Source organism: Thunnus albacares, chromosome 17, assembly GCF_914725855.1.
Source record: "Thunnus albacares chromosome 17, fThuAlb1.1, whole genome shotgun sequence".
Lineage (NCBI taxonomy): Eukaryota > Metazoa > Chordata > Actinopteri > Scombriformes > Scombridae > Thunnus > Thunnus albacares.
The window spans coordinates 4,626,740-4,639,251 of record NC_058122.1 but is presented as its reverse complement, the minus strand read 5'-3'; the positions used below and the strand labels follow the sequence as shown (position 1 = coordinate 4,639,251).

General features: G+C 39.8%; 1 protein-coding gene across 6 annotated transcripts in view; it reads right to left on the bottom strand.

Moving 5' to 3' along the window:
• The window catches only part of hdac5 (histone deacetylase 5), a 53,085-nt gene extending 42,003 nt beyond the window's left edge, over positions 1–11,082 (bottom strand). For 2 of the 6 annotated variants that reach the window (XM_044331541.1, XM_044331545.1), the window contains exon 1: positions 10,821–11,082. The gene's annotated coding sequence lies outside the window, so the exon portion shown is untranslated. The other 4 variants (XM_044331543.1, XM_044331547.1, XM_044331542.1 and 1 more) reach the window with 4 other exon arrangements.
• Positions 11,083–12,512: the final 1,430 nt, after the last annotated feature.

Below are 12,512 nucleotides of genomic sequence, written 5' to 3'. Positions count from 1 at the left end.
TTTAAGAATAACTGATGGAGCTCTAGGGTTTCATTTTTTTTTAATCTATACTTTATTAAAAGAGTGCACAAATAAAGTTTCAAGCTATATGTTTTCATTTTAAGAGAAGGTTGCTGATCCATACTAATAGATCATTTCATCTATTTAACATTTAATCTAATTACACATCCTACTTCTCAAGGCTGGACATCTATTATTTCCTACAGCTGCCTGAGTGTAATGTTATATTGTTATATTATTAATTGCTCATTCTATTTCTGTATTTATTTTTTCAACTTCTTAAATCCTGTTTACTATTAACTTCCGGTTTTGAAATGAAGATAAATGGACTTCAACCAGTTCCTACTGTAGTTATTATATTATTAATAACTGCAATAATCTCCACTACAATTATCTAACAATTTAATCTAATTTCTTATTTATATATATTTGTTTCATCCTAATAATTCTTTATGTTTTCTTACCTTGTAGCCTGTCCCTTGTGTCACTCTAACATGTACATTTACATCTGATGTGATTTTATCTTATGTTTTCTCTGACGTTTTGTTAGTTTTTATAATGTTACTGAAGAAATTATACTTAATTTCAGCTGTATTTTTCTTATAACTTAGATCTTATAACCTTAACTTTTAACATGAAATAGCTCTCTGACCTCCTAAGGAGGCCTGGAACCATAACCATATCTGGTATCTCACTGGTCTTCATTTCTGAACGATCCCTCCCTGCGTTGTGTCCTGAACAAACATGTTTCAACAGGAATTACATCACATTATGGAAACAAGCTGCAGTTTCTGGAGCTCCCTGATCCTCTGGCACCACCTTCTGGTCTTGTATTGCTACAGTAGACAGTATGTGCATGTAGGTATGAGAGAGGAAGAGAGAGGAACAGGATACACCAAAAAAAAAAAAAAAACGTCACTGACTCCGACATCCTGAATCATTGTCTGGAATTAATGTCAAAGGACCGTTGGGTGTGTGTGTGTGGACGTGTGTGTCTGTGTGTCACAGATGAGGCTCAGGCCACTTAGTTGTAATGTGATTTAAAGGAACATGTTTAGCACTGATCCCCACCCTCTGTTTCCACACAAACACACACTTGTTTGTTCTTCACACCACACATAGAGTATACACTCACACAGACAGCAGCAATGGCTGGTCTGTCTGAGGTCTGCTGGCTCTGAGTTGAAACACAGATCAGAGTCGTGTAATGTTTTTATTTAAGAACGGTGGATTCATCATCATCATCATCATCCTCATCATCATGCCACCTCAAAAGACCAGTGCACAGAGAGTTACCCACTGTTTACTGGCCTGTAACTGCAGTTGAACTACTCTGAAATGGTTTACATGTGCAGTATAATGACCCACATTTACAAGTAACTGGTTACTTGTAAATGGTTGCTGAACTGGTTACTGTTCTATGGTTTCCTTGCACAGTAAACTGGTCTACACAGTTTAAAAAAGTCCACTTGTACAATGTAATACAATCTAATACAACAGCCTACGATAAATGGTATCATTATTGCATGATGGTCAGGGGTTTTTTTTTGGCACTATACAATAACCTCCTTACATGAAGGTCTGACACTTCCTGTGAACATTCTATCCTCAAACTATCAAACAGGATCCAATTATTCAAAAACCTACCAGATATTTACAACTTCACTGTTTTGTTTCCTTCTCGCTGCTCTCGTCACATGGTTTTTGAAGCAGGCAGCTGTTTTTCAGATAAAAAGCTCTGAAAAAACACACTGTTCACTACCTGCTCAGCACCAAATGGCAAACAGACACAGTTAGCAACTAGCTGGTGAACATAGTGGAACAGCTAAAGAGCCAGATATTTCCCTCAGGAGTTGACGGAGACCGAAACAGAGCTAAAAGGAGAGTTATTATTGGACTTACATACATTCATCAGCTGGAATGGACTAAATGAATGCTACTGTTGCTCTTTGTCTGCTGGATGTATAAATAGGCAACCGTTTGCTAACAAGTTCACTATATCAACTTAAGAGATGATAATATGTCAATGTTGTGGTCACTGTCTTGTTTCTGCTAATTGCTTATTGCAGTTTTAAAGGTTTTATTTGATGGCCCGTAACAATATAAAAACACTGAAACATCCCAATCCTATTACACAGTTTGTTAATACTTATAGCCTACAGTATTTAGAAAAGCTGTCTTAACATTGAACCCTGAGTATTGCCACACTGGTGCAAATGCATTTCTTTTAACAAGCTAATTTTCTACTATACCCTCGCTGAAAGCACAACATCTCTACAAATAAAAACATTTTAAGTGGTAGCCTACGTAATGAGGAGGGATGGCAAAACCCTGGAGGAAGCAACACAGTCACTAACATTTATTTTCATTATTGAGTTCATCTGCCGATTGTTTTATCAATTGTTGGGTCAATAAAATGTCAGAAATTGTGAAAAATACACACACACACACACACACACACACACACACACACACACACACACACACACACACAAAAAAAATCACAATAACAATTTCCTAAAGTCCAAGATGATGCTTCAACTGTCATGTCTTGTCTGTCCAACAATCCAAAACCCAAAGATAATCACTTTACTATATGTATATTATACTATGTTTACACAAAGAGCAACAGAAAATCCAGAAAAAGCAGCTGAGAAGCTGCAAGTTTGTCAGTTTTGCCTTAAAAATGTATGATTAAAGGATTATCAAAATACATTTTTTTCAATGGAGTTAGCTTGGACTTATCTCTGTCAATGGACTAATTGATTAATCTACTAACCATCTCAGCTCTATATGTTATGGCTAACGTCCACTGATGTTATTAATAACAGTAATATTTTTAATTCAGCTCTAAGCTCTTGTTTTGACAATATCCAGTTGAAACAGACTGCAGGTGCATTTAGTTTAATAAAAATAGACTGAAGGACAGTCTGGTTGCTTGTGAAGGTGAAAACAGAAAATAGAATTATACATCGTAAATGCATACTTTAAACAAGCTACACTTTTAAAACATTTAAAACTATAATTAGCCTGGATCCAATGGGACGGTCTATCATTGGCTCTGGTCCAACTGGATTTATGCTGCCTTTACAGTATGTGGCTCCTCTCCAACTCTGCTAAGTCCTGAAAGAAGTCATAGGAAGTCAGTGTCACTACAGCAAATGAGCCGGGTGCCGTGGTAACAGTGTCAGGGCCCAGATAATGGGATGAAACGCTGTGGGTGTGCGCATGTTTGTGTGTGTATGTGTCTCCCTGTGCGCATTCAGTACTTAGGTTATGTCGCTAACTAGCTGTGACAGACTAACCTGCTGGCCAACTATTCCATTAGCCTAATGACATGCATACACACACAAGAAGAAGAAGGAAAGAAAGAAAAAAGAAAGAAGAAAAAAGAAAGAAATAAACAAAAAAGAAATAATCCAAAATAGAATAGAACAACACTTGAGTCATGTGTCTCTGTGCTTCTCTGGAACAAGTTCACAATGTTGCCAAAGCATCAAGAAATATAAATCTCTCCCTCTCTCTCTCTCTCTCTCTATCTGCCGCCTCCTCCTCCTCCACTTCACACCATCATTTCCTAAAATACCTGGCCCCTCCCATTCTGGAGAGGAGCAGGAAGTGCTGCCTGGCAACCAGGGAGCTGGCTGCCGTGGTAACGGTTCACCTGAGCACCTCTTCCCTAAACAAACAGCAAGAGTGAGCAAGAGAGAGAGAGAGAGAGAGAGAGAAACGGGATGTAGAGTCAAAGTCATAGTCGGTCTCTTCCAGTATTTGTTTATAGTCTCTTTTTCTCACTTGCTCTCACTTGTTTTCCATCACACACACACACACACACACACACACACACACACACACACACACACACACACACACACACACACACACACACACACACACACACACAGCGGGTTTAGTGAAAACTCTGAGTCTGTTAACCCTGAGATGGGTTGTTTTCAGTTCCAGAAAGAGAGGTAACTTAAAGTCGGGGTCAGTTACCGCGGTAACTGACTCTGTGAAGCTAACCTGCTTCACCCAGGTTTTCTTTAACAAACCTGAGTTTCTTCTCCGTCTCCTCCCTCTTACAGAACTAGACACGCTGTTTCATGTCCTCAGTCATTCAGTCCGGATCAAAGCGCATACAGAAGTGAGTTCATTAGTGGAGGTTTACTGTACGTTAGTTTGTTACTGAGGAACTAAAGTTACCGCTTTTATGCACGTCTTTGAGCTATTTATTTTTTTAAAGCTTTCACTATATTTTTCATCTTCAGTTGCTGCATCCTGTGTTTCATCCCTGTTAGATTAAAGCTGAACAAATATATTTAAAATGTAACATAGCTGCAGCCTGATACACGGTCAGATCCACCACGTTACCGTCCGTTAAGGAAATGCAAGTCTGCACCGTCCACATATACATGCATTAATATCTCTAAGTCCATTGTATTAAAATGGATGCTCTGCCTTTTATTTACCTGTTGCCATGGTGAATCATAGTATCGCAGCTCTATTGATGATGGCTTTTTTCATTCATCATGAACGAGCTTAACTCAGAGTGAACATACTCACAGTTGATTGAACTGACTGATCAGACATTGTGGAACTGAAAACCCAAAGTTTCCCATCTCAGGTTCATGCAGAGCTCCAATGACCAGTCAAATTCATCGTCAGAAAATGTAGCATTTCAGTCATTTTACAGGCAAAAATGCTTGATTTGGTTCCAGCTTGTCAAATGTGAGAATGTGCTGCTTTTCCACGTCTTCATTTTATAATAAACTGAATATAAAAATGAAAGAGGGGATTATCACACGGCGAGGAAACTCAGCTCTAGACCAGCAAAAAATGAACTGACATTTACTGAAACATTTTCTGCAAGTGGGGGGGGAATCACACTTTGGTTAAACTGGCCAGTAGACATATGACAAGTGATCACATGCATAATTTTAGCAAGCCAAAAGGGTTTTTAGGGGGTTTTCTATTGGGAACCCGAAAGTAACCTTAATATCTTTGGGTTTTAGACCACTGGTCAAACAAAGCGAAGACATTTGATGATGTATTTTAAGGAGGAATACTAAAGGACTGATACAATACTCACATACCTTCTGTATGTTTTAATTCCAGCGAGTTATTGCTCGCTGTAATCATTCCTCCTGTCAACACTGGCTGTGAAGTGAATCCTTCCCAGCAATATGTGACAAAATCCCTCATCTTTTACAAATGCATTCAAGTTCATCCAAAGCTTAAATGAGGCTTCAGCAGTCTGAGCCAAATGAAGTGGGCATCTCCTTCCCAGTAGTGGTGTGGAGGTTTATTCCTATAGGATTATTGTCAGCCTACATCTGAGTATCACTATGTACTCCTCTGCTGCGCTCAGCAGGGAAACACTATCCAGGAAAATACAGAAAACTATCTAGTACTGTAAAGATTGTCACAATGGAATATTGACTGATTTTAGGCTATTTGACTATTTTGTCTCCTATTTCTTACAGTGTAGTCACATTAGGAGGTTTCGTGGCCCTTATAGACAGGCAGCATCACGTCATGGAGAGGCAGAATGATTACAGCTAAACAGCTAGACCTTGTTTGTCAAACTATTTCCAAGGAAATTAACTTTGACACTTCAAATAGAAGTCGGTCATCGTGAAAAAAATCTGGACACTGGAGGTAAGAGTCGGTGGCATGGCCCTTAAAGCTCTTATGTAACTAATGGAGTGACCTTTGATCTTTGACCTCTGGGCTTTAGTAAAAACCCCAGTGCATGATCGAGCTGCAAATCCCTCTCCACAGTGCTTCAGACCAGACTGTCAGCAGCTGGAATGATGTGAGGGTCCTTCAGGGAGGAGGAGCGGCCATGGATGTATTAAACTGGATGACGCCCCATTCATTCCTAAGAAGGTTGCTTAATGACATATATGCTTAAAAGAGTTCTTCCACATTTTTGGACCCTTGTCTGGTTAAACCTACTGTACCAACTGGCAGAATGACAATAATATCTCAACACAGCTGTCTGTGACCTTTTGTTGTATAGTGGATGTAATGGCTCAAACCCTGATACAACAAAGAGTCATTCATGAGACAGAGAGCAGATTGTTGTGAACAGACCTCTACAACAGCTATCACAACAGATCTATCTATCTATCTATCTATCTATCTATCTATCTTATCAGCCCGGGTATGTGGAGGTTTGGTGCCTCACAAAATGTCAAATCTTGGCAGACTGATGTGCTGTGATTCAATGCAGCATTTTAAAGGAGAGGATTCACCGATTAAATGCCACCTACCCAAATATAAATACTCTGTAACTGAACGTTTGCTAACCGTATATCAAGACATTGCTCGTCTTTACATCTGGTTTGTCATCTTTTACAGTTTTCCTACTATGTAATTGTGAGATAACGTTTTTAACACTACATATGCCGGGAATCCTGTGTAGTGATGTCATGAAAGTGATGTATTAGATATCAAGAGCATGTTTGTTTTCTGACACAACATACTGTATGTTTAGTTCAGATAATAGCTCAAATATAAAAATAGATGTATGTTCCCAGGAAAGACAGTAGCCTGGAGTTGTGTGACAACGGAAACAGAAGATGTACTGTATGTCAGCGACAGAACCTGAACTGGGTGACAGATTACTGTACCGACACATAAAAAGATCACAGACGGCGTCAGAGGTGACAGGGCTGGTAGTGGTGAGAACAGAAAGTGTGCCGAGACAAAGCAGAAATATTCAGCTATGTTTCCAAAATTAATAAACATTTTATTTCAGTGTGATTTTTTATGTAGGGCTGCAACTAACAATTATTCCTATTATCTATGAATCTGTCAGTTATTTTCTTGATTCATCGATTAATTGTTTGGTCGGTGAAATGTTAAAAAATAGTGAAAAATGCCATTTAGCATTCACAACAGTCTAGAATCTTAAGATGCTCTATTGCCTGTTATGCCGGAGAAAAACAGCAAATTCTGACATTTAACAAGCTGGAACAGGAAATATTTGGTTATTTTGCTTGAAAAATGACAGAAACAATTAACTGATTATCAAAATCGTTGCCAATTAATTTCCCGTCGATTGATTAATCGACTAATTGTTGCAGCTCTGTGTTTATGTAAAGAGCTGAGATTAAAAACTACCAACGATAACCAGTATACAGAAAAAAGCAAAAAAAAAACAAAGATATATGAAAATACCTCTTTCTGTCAACATGTTCCACCACAACAAAATGTACTTTTTAAAATCCCTGTAAATCTCTGTGTGGCCTTCGACTGCAGACGTCCCAGAGTGGCGATTTTTGCAGTGAATCGATTATCAATCTGTCACTGTTGACACTAGTGGTAATAATACATACGACCCATACTGAACTGTGGTTTTGTTGCATCGTTGCATAGTGCCCCTTTCTGTTTGATACGTGTGCTGCGTCTCCAGAGCAACAAGTCGGTGTGTGTATGATATCTATATCCTACCACTCATGTATGAATAGAGAATGTAGTGCCATTGAGGCACGGCATTATGGTGGATGAGTACTGCAGAGTAAAGTAACACTGTGGAAATCCCCACCAAGCTGTCATCTGTTGGCTCCCCATGTTAGCTATCCATTCTGAAGCCTTATTACCAGCTTCAACACCATCACCCCGCAGTAGCACCCTGGAGGTTTTGAGGGGTTGCATGTCAGACACAGAAGTAAACGTCCACTGCTACAGTTCGAACTGTCATCGAGAAAGTTTTCTAATCAGCATTCCCCTCCTCTGGATGTCCCATTTCCTGGTAAAGGTTGAGAGGTTCGTTGGTGCTGGCAAAGTTACAGTATTTGCTAGGAAATTTCCCCTAATTCCCAGGATATTGGTTTCACCTGTGCCTGTGTTTGAAGTACCGAACAGGCTACGGTGAATGAACTGTGCTAGAGCTGAAAATTAATTGGCAACTATTTTGATGATTGATTTGTTTTTAAAGTAAAAAAGACAAATACAGCCCCAGCTTTTCAATTGTGAGGGTTTACTTTTCTTTGTCTTGAGTGGTAGTAAACTGGATATCTTCAGGTTCAGGACTGTCGGTCAGACAAGACATTTGAAGAAAACGTTTTGTGCTTTGGGAAATTGTGATGGGCATTTTTCACCATTTTCTGACTTTTTACAGACCAAACAATTCATAAAAAAAATGATCTGCATTGATAATGAAAGTCATCATTAGTTGCAGCCCTATACTAACCTCTGATGATGTAGCAGAAGCCTAAATATTTACTAATTAATATAACAATTAGCATTCACTAATACAAGATGAATTTAGGCTTTGTTTAAAGTGCTAGATCTAGCACTTTTTCACTGGCCAAACTGTGATTGTAGGCATTTTTAAAGGTACACTATGCAGCAGAATTTGTCGGCTGGTGTTTGTAAACACACCAAGCATTCAAAGTTGGCCCCTCCTCCTCCGCCCAACGAGCAGGTAAGTGAGAGTGAGAGAGAGAGAAAGTGAGCAGTGGTGGTGAGAACAAAGCCGTGTATCAGATAAATAAAACGTTATTTTCTGATTGTTTCACGGTAGTTATGTTCTAAAGCTCAAGTTAACCTCCGCACACCTCTGCAATACCCTGTGGGAAGGTGATTTTGTGTGAATGCAGAGCTTCATCCTGTCCTCTGTGGCCTCTCTCTCTCTCTCTCTCTCTGCTCTGCGTGTGTGTAGCTCAACTCTGCTCTCGGTCAAGCAGACACACAGACCCGCAGCTCTCTATACATCCATGACACAGAGACAGAGAGCAGAACAGAGCAGAGAAGAGAGACGGAGACAGCCATGAAACCCAGACGCTATGCTACAAGTCCCGATTTCACACCCTGAGCGCTGGAGGCTACACACCCAAGTGCCCAAAGGTTGATGCCCAGAAGCGACCCGAACACAGCAAAATAATAAGAAAATAAGAAAATACAGGCAGTGGGCAGGGTCTCTGTACATATATATACCACCACACACTTCTAGTGGCTCATAAGTTATGATTGAGAGGGATTACTTGTTTATGAGTCTATACATTGTTTATTAGGAAAATCCTGCATATTGTACCTTTAAAGCAGCCTCACAGCAGTAGATAACCGTGCTGACCACAAGACCTGATTCCTCTTCTTCAACCAAGCTGTGTAGATGCAATGAACATAAATTCCATCTCTAAAAGTATCGCTATGCTCAACTTTTCATACTTTTTCCAGTACAAAAGAGTTCTGGGCCACTGGGCACCCAAAACGTTTTGACAACCAAATTAGCACAGACTGCTATTATTTAATAAAAAAAAGTTTTTAGCACTTTTTTGTTAGTGGATGAGTTTCAGATATTGTAAGGGAGGAAAGGTAAAAGAAGACATAGCCACAGTAAACTAGTCAAACCACAAAACCGCCTACAAAATATTGAGAAACGAGGTCCAATTTCAAAGCAGGATTTGTCAACCTGATCAAAATCGCAGAGACTTGCAAAATGATGTTTTGGTTGTCTGTGGATATCTTACTCATTTGACTTTATTACATTTTACATTTTCATTTCCAGAAACCCGGTTGGTTGGTAAATCTTACACAGCAATTTCCATTACATGTTTTTTTTTTTTTTTTTTAATACATGATGGCAGATGCTGATTGTTGGGTGTTTGCCATTCAAGTGGGAGTAACAGTTGCAACTACACGTACGTCATTCTCCTCTGCATACCCTCTTTGAAAAAATTTGGGCTTGTTTGTCTAGAGAGCTGCTGTAATAAAAGACACCACAGTCTATTTGCAGTTTGGGCTTCTTGTCTTTTTACCTGCATCTACCTTTTTCACCTCATTTCTCTCTAATTTATTCTACAGTAATAATCTCAAGGGCCATACTTGTGTGGCATTTTTTTTGTAATTTAAAAACATGATAAAATCAGCAAGTATTGCTTCGCTGGTTTGGGCTTTTTAAACAGTCACTTTGCCTCATTCTAGTGGCAACCCAGGTAGGTGGCAAGTGCCAGACAACATCGCAGTTCAAACGCAGCTTGACAGCAAAATGCACAACACTGTGCTAGTGATATTTTTAAGATGGCAGACCACATGGAGAACAATACCAAGAGCACATCATAAGGTAAGAGCAGTATTTCATACTGAGCATTAAAACTTCATCATTTAGAAACTGCTGCTGCCCTCACTGACATTGCAATTCCAAGAAGAGTCATCAAAATGCCAGACAGCTTCAAGATTTGCAACGTGAGAGCAACGTACCTGTATGTCAGCTTCTTATAAGGACCCTCATTCATAAATGTATGTGTAGATTGGAAAAGGTAACATAATAATAATGATGTATTATTTCTATTATAATACACTGATTTATAGCCACTTTTGAAGCTTGGAAGGGGAGTTCTGGTGCTGGTACTTGCTACTGGTAGTAGCTATTACAATGTCATTTGGTTGGATGTTCTTTACTGGTAACCACTGGCAAGTAAATGCTGTCTTCTAGCCATCCACTAACCATCAGTGCATTCCTGTCTGTTCTCTGTTAGCTTTAGGCTTGTACTGTAGATGGTGGCTAGTTAACTTTTAGTTCTCAGCTAGTAGTTGTGCCCTAGTTAGCTGCTAGCTATTAACTTAACGCCTGGGCAATAACTTCTAGTATACAAGTGGCTGTAAACTGTTACCTGTTTGGTTGCTAGTTAGCTGTTGTATTTCTCAGCTTTATGTCCTTTAGCTAGCTGTACTGACTCTGCAGCCATTCTTCAAGAAACCTTTAACTGTCTGTCGGTAGGTATATCCTTCTTGGACGGTGACACACACACATACATATACACATACACGCACACACACATACACACACACTCCCGTAAACCTCACGGTACCGTGGATGTCGGCGGCTCCTCCTGGAACGAGTATTAGCGCAGAGGTCGCTTCCTCCCGGCTTTGGTTTCCGCCGAGGCTCGGTGTGTCCCCCCGTAGAGCTTCTCTGCGCGTTTATTTCACATGAAAACGGGTAATTTAACGAGCAGGACGCGTCTCACCTCCTACCGTTTCACCTCCTCCATATTTACAGTCAGTCTCTCTCTCTCTCTCTCTCTCTCTCTCCCTCGCTCTCGCTCTCCCTCTCCCTCTCTCTCTCTCTCCCTCTCTCTCCCACCAACAACAACATTATTGACGTCCTCCTCCTGCCACGTGACCAGTCTGCTGGGGCTAAAAATAGACTCAATAGAAACCAATGGAGGCAGACAGACAAGGCAGAGATAGACAGACAGCAGACCGAGATACAGTTTAGTTATAGTCTTGCTTGCCTTACTTCACCTCACTATCCCATGTTTCCAACCTGCAGCTGTTGACTTGAACTAACTGCTTGCTGTCCGACCTACAGATAACAGGGCAGGACAGCACACGGAAAGACTTCCAATAATATTCCCAATAACTTCAGCAATACGTAAATCATTCAGAGACAGTTAGTCGATTAATCAACCGGCCAATCAACAGACAATAAAAACTATTTTAATAAACAATATTTTTTGCGTAATTTATACCCAACATTAAACTTTCCAGCCCCTCAAATGTGACAAATTTCTTCCTTTCCATTATCAGCAGCCCATGTCTTTGCATCTCATTTATTACCATTAGACTACCTTCATGTCACACAGCTAAGCATCCGATTTTATGAGAAATAAATACCCAGGAGGTGGTTCAACATTTTCCGGCCATTTTGGGGGTATTTCCAGAATCCTCAAAGAAGCTTCTTATCATCTAGATTAAAACATATTCTGTTTGATGCACAATATAAGATTAACCCGTTTCCCGAGTTACAGTAGTATTTTCTAATCCATATAGGCTACTTTATGTCCTTGCTCTTTTGGCAAAACACCAGCAGAGTATTAATAAATTTTTTAGTATGAAAATATAATATAAAATATTGGGAAACTACACATCTACCAACATAACTCATAATAGAAATGCAAATTTTAGATTCAAGCTGCATAGGCTAAATAGAGCATTTCAGATTTCATTTCTGTTACCATCTTTGTTTGGATTAGGACAAAGATACAATTTGGGTTAAAAAATCATGTAAAAGATGGAATATTTTTCACCCAGATGCTTACAGTCTGTGAGGTTTCTAGAAACACCAGAACAGCTGTAACTACTCAAAAGACTTCTGGGTTTTTCAGGGATTGCCTGGTTGTTAGGTGGAGCAGAGCAGGTGGACCCAAACACAGGAGACTGCAGGCAACAGGAACTTAGAATAAATCTTTATTGAGATGTGAGTGCAGGCAGAGCAAAACTGAACTGAACCGAACAAACGACCCAACAATGACTAAACAGAAAACCAGGACTAAAATACAAACTGAACTAATGAGGAGAATGGAGAACAGGTGACTAGACAGAGAACAGATGAGGAGCTGACTGGCTGGGGAAAACACTGGGAGTAGGGACAGACTAACGAGGCTGATACAGGGCAGGTATGAAGGGAAATGCAGGACGGGGAGGAGTACATGAACACAGGAGAGAAACAGTGTGTGTGGGGATCAGAAACTTAAAGCTAGTGTGTAAGGAAAAACGTG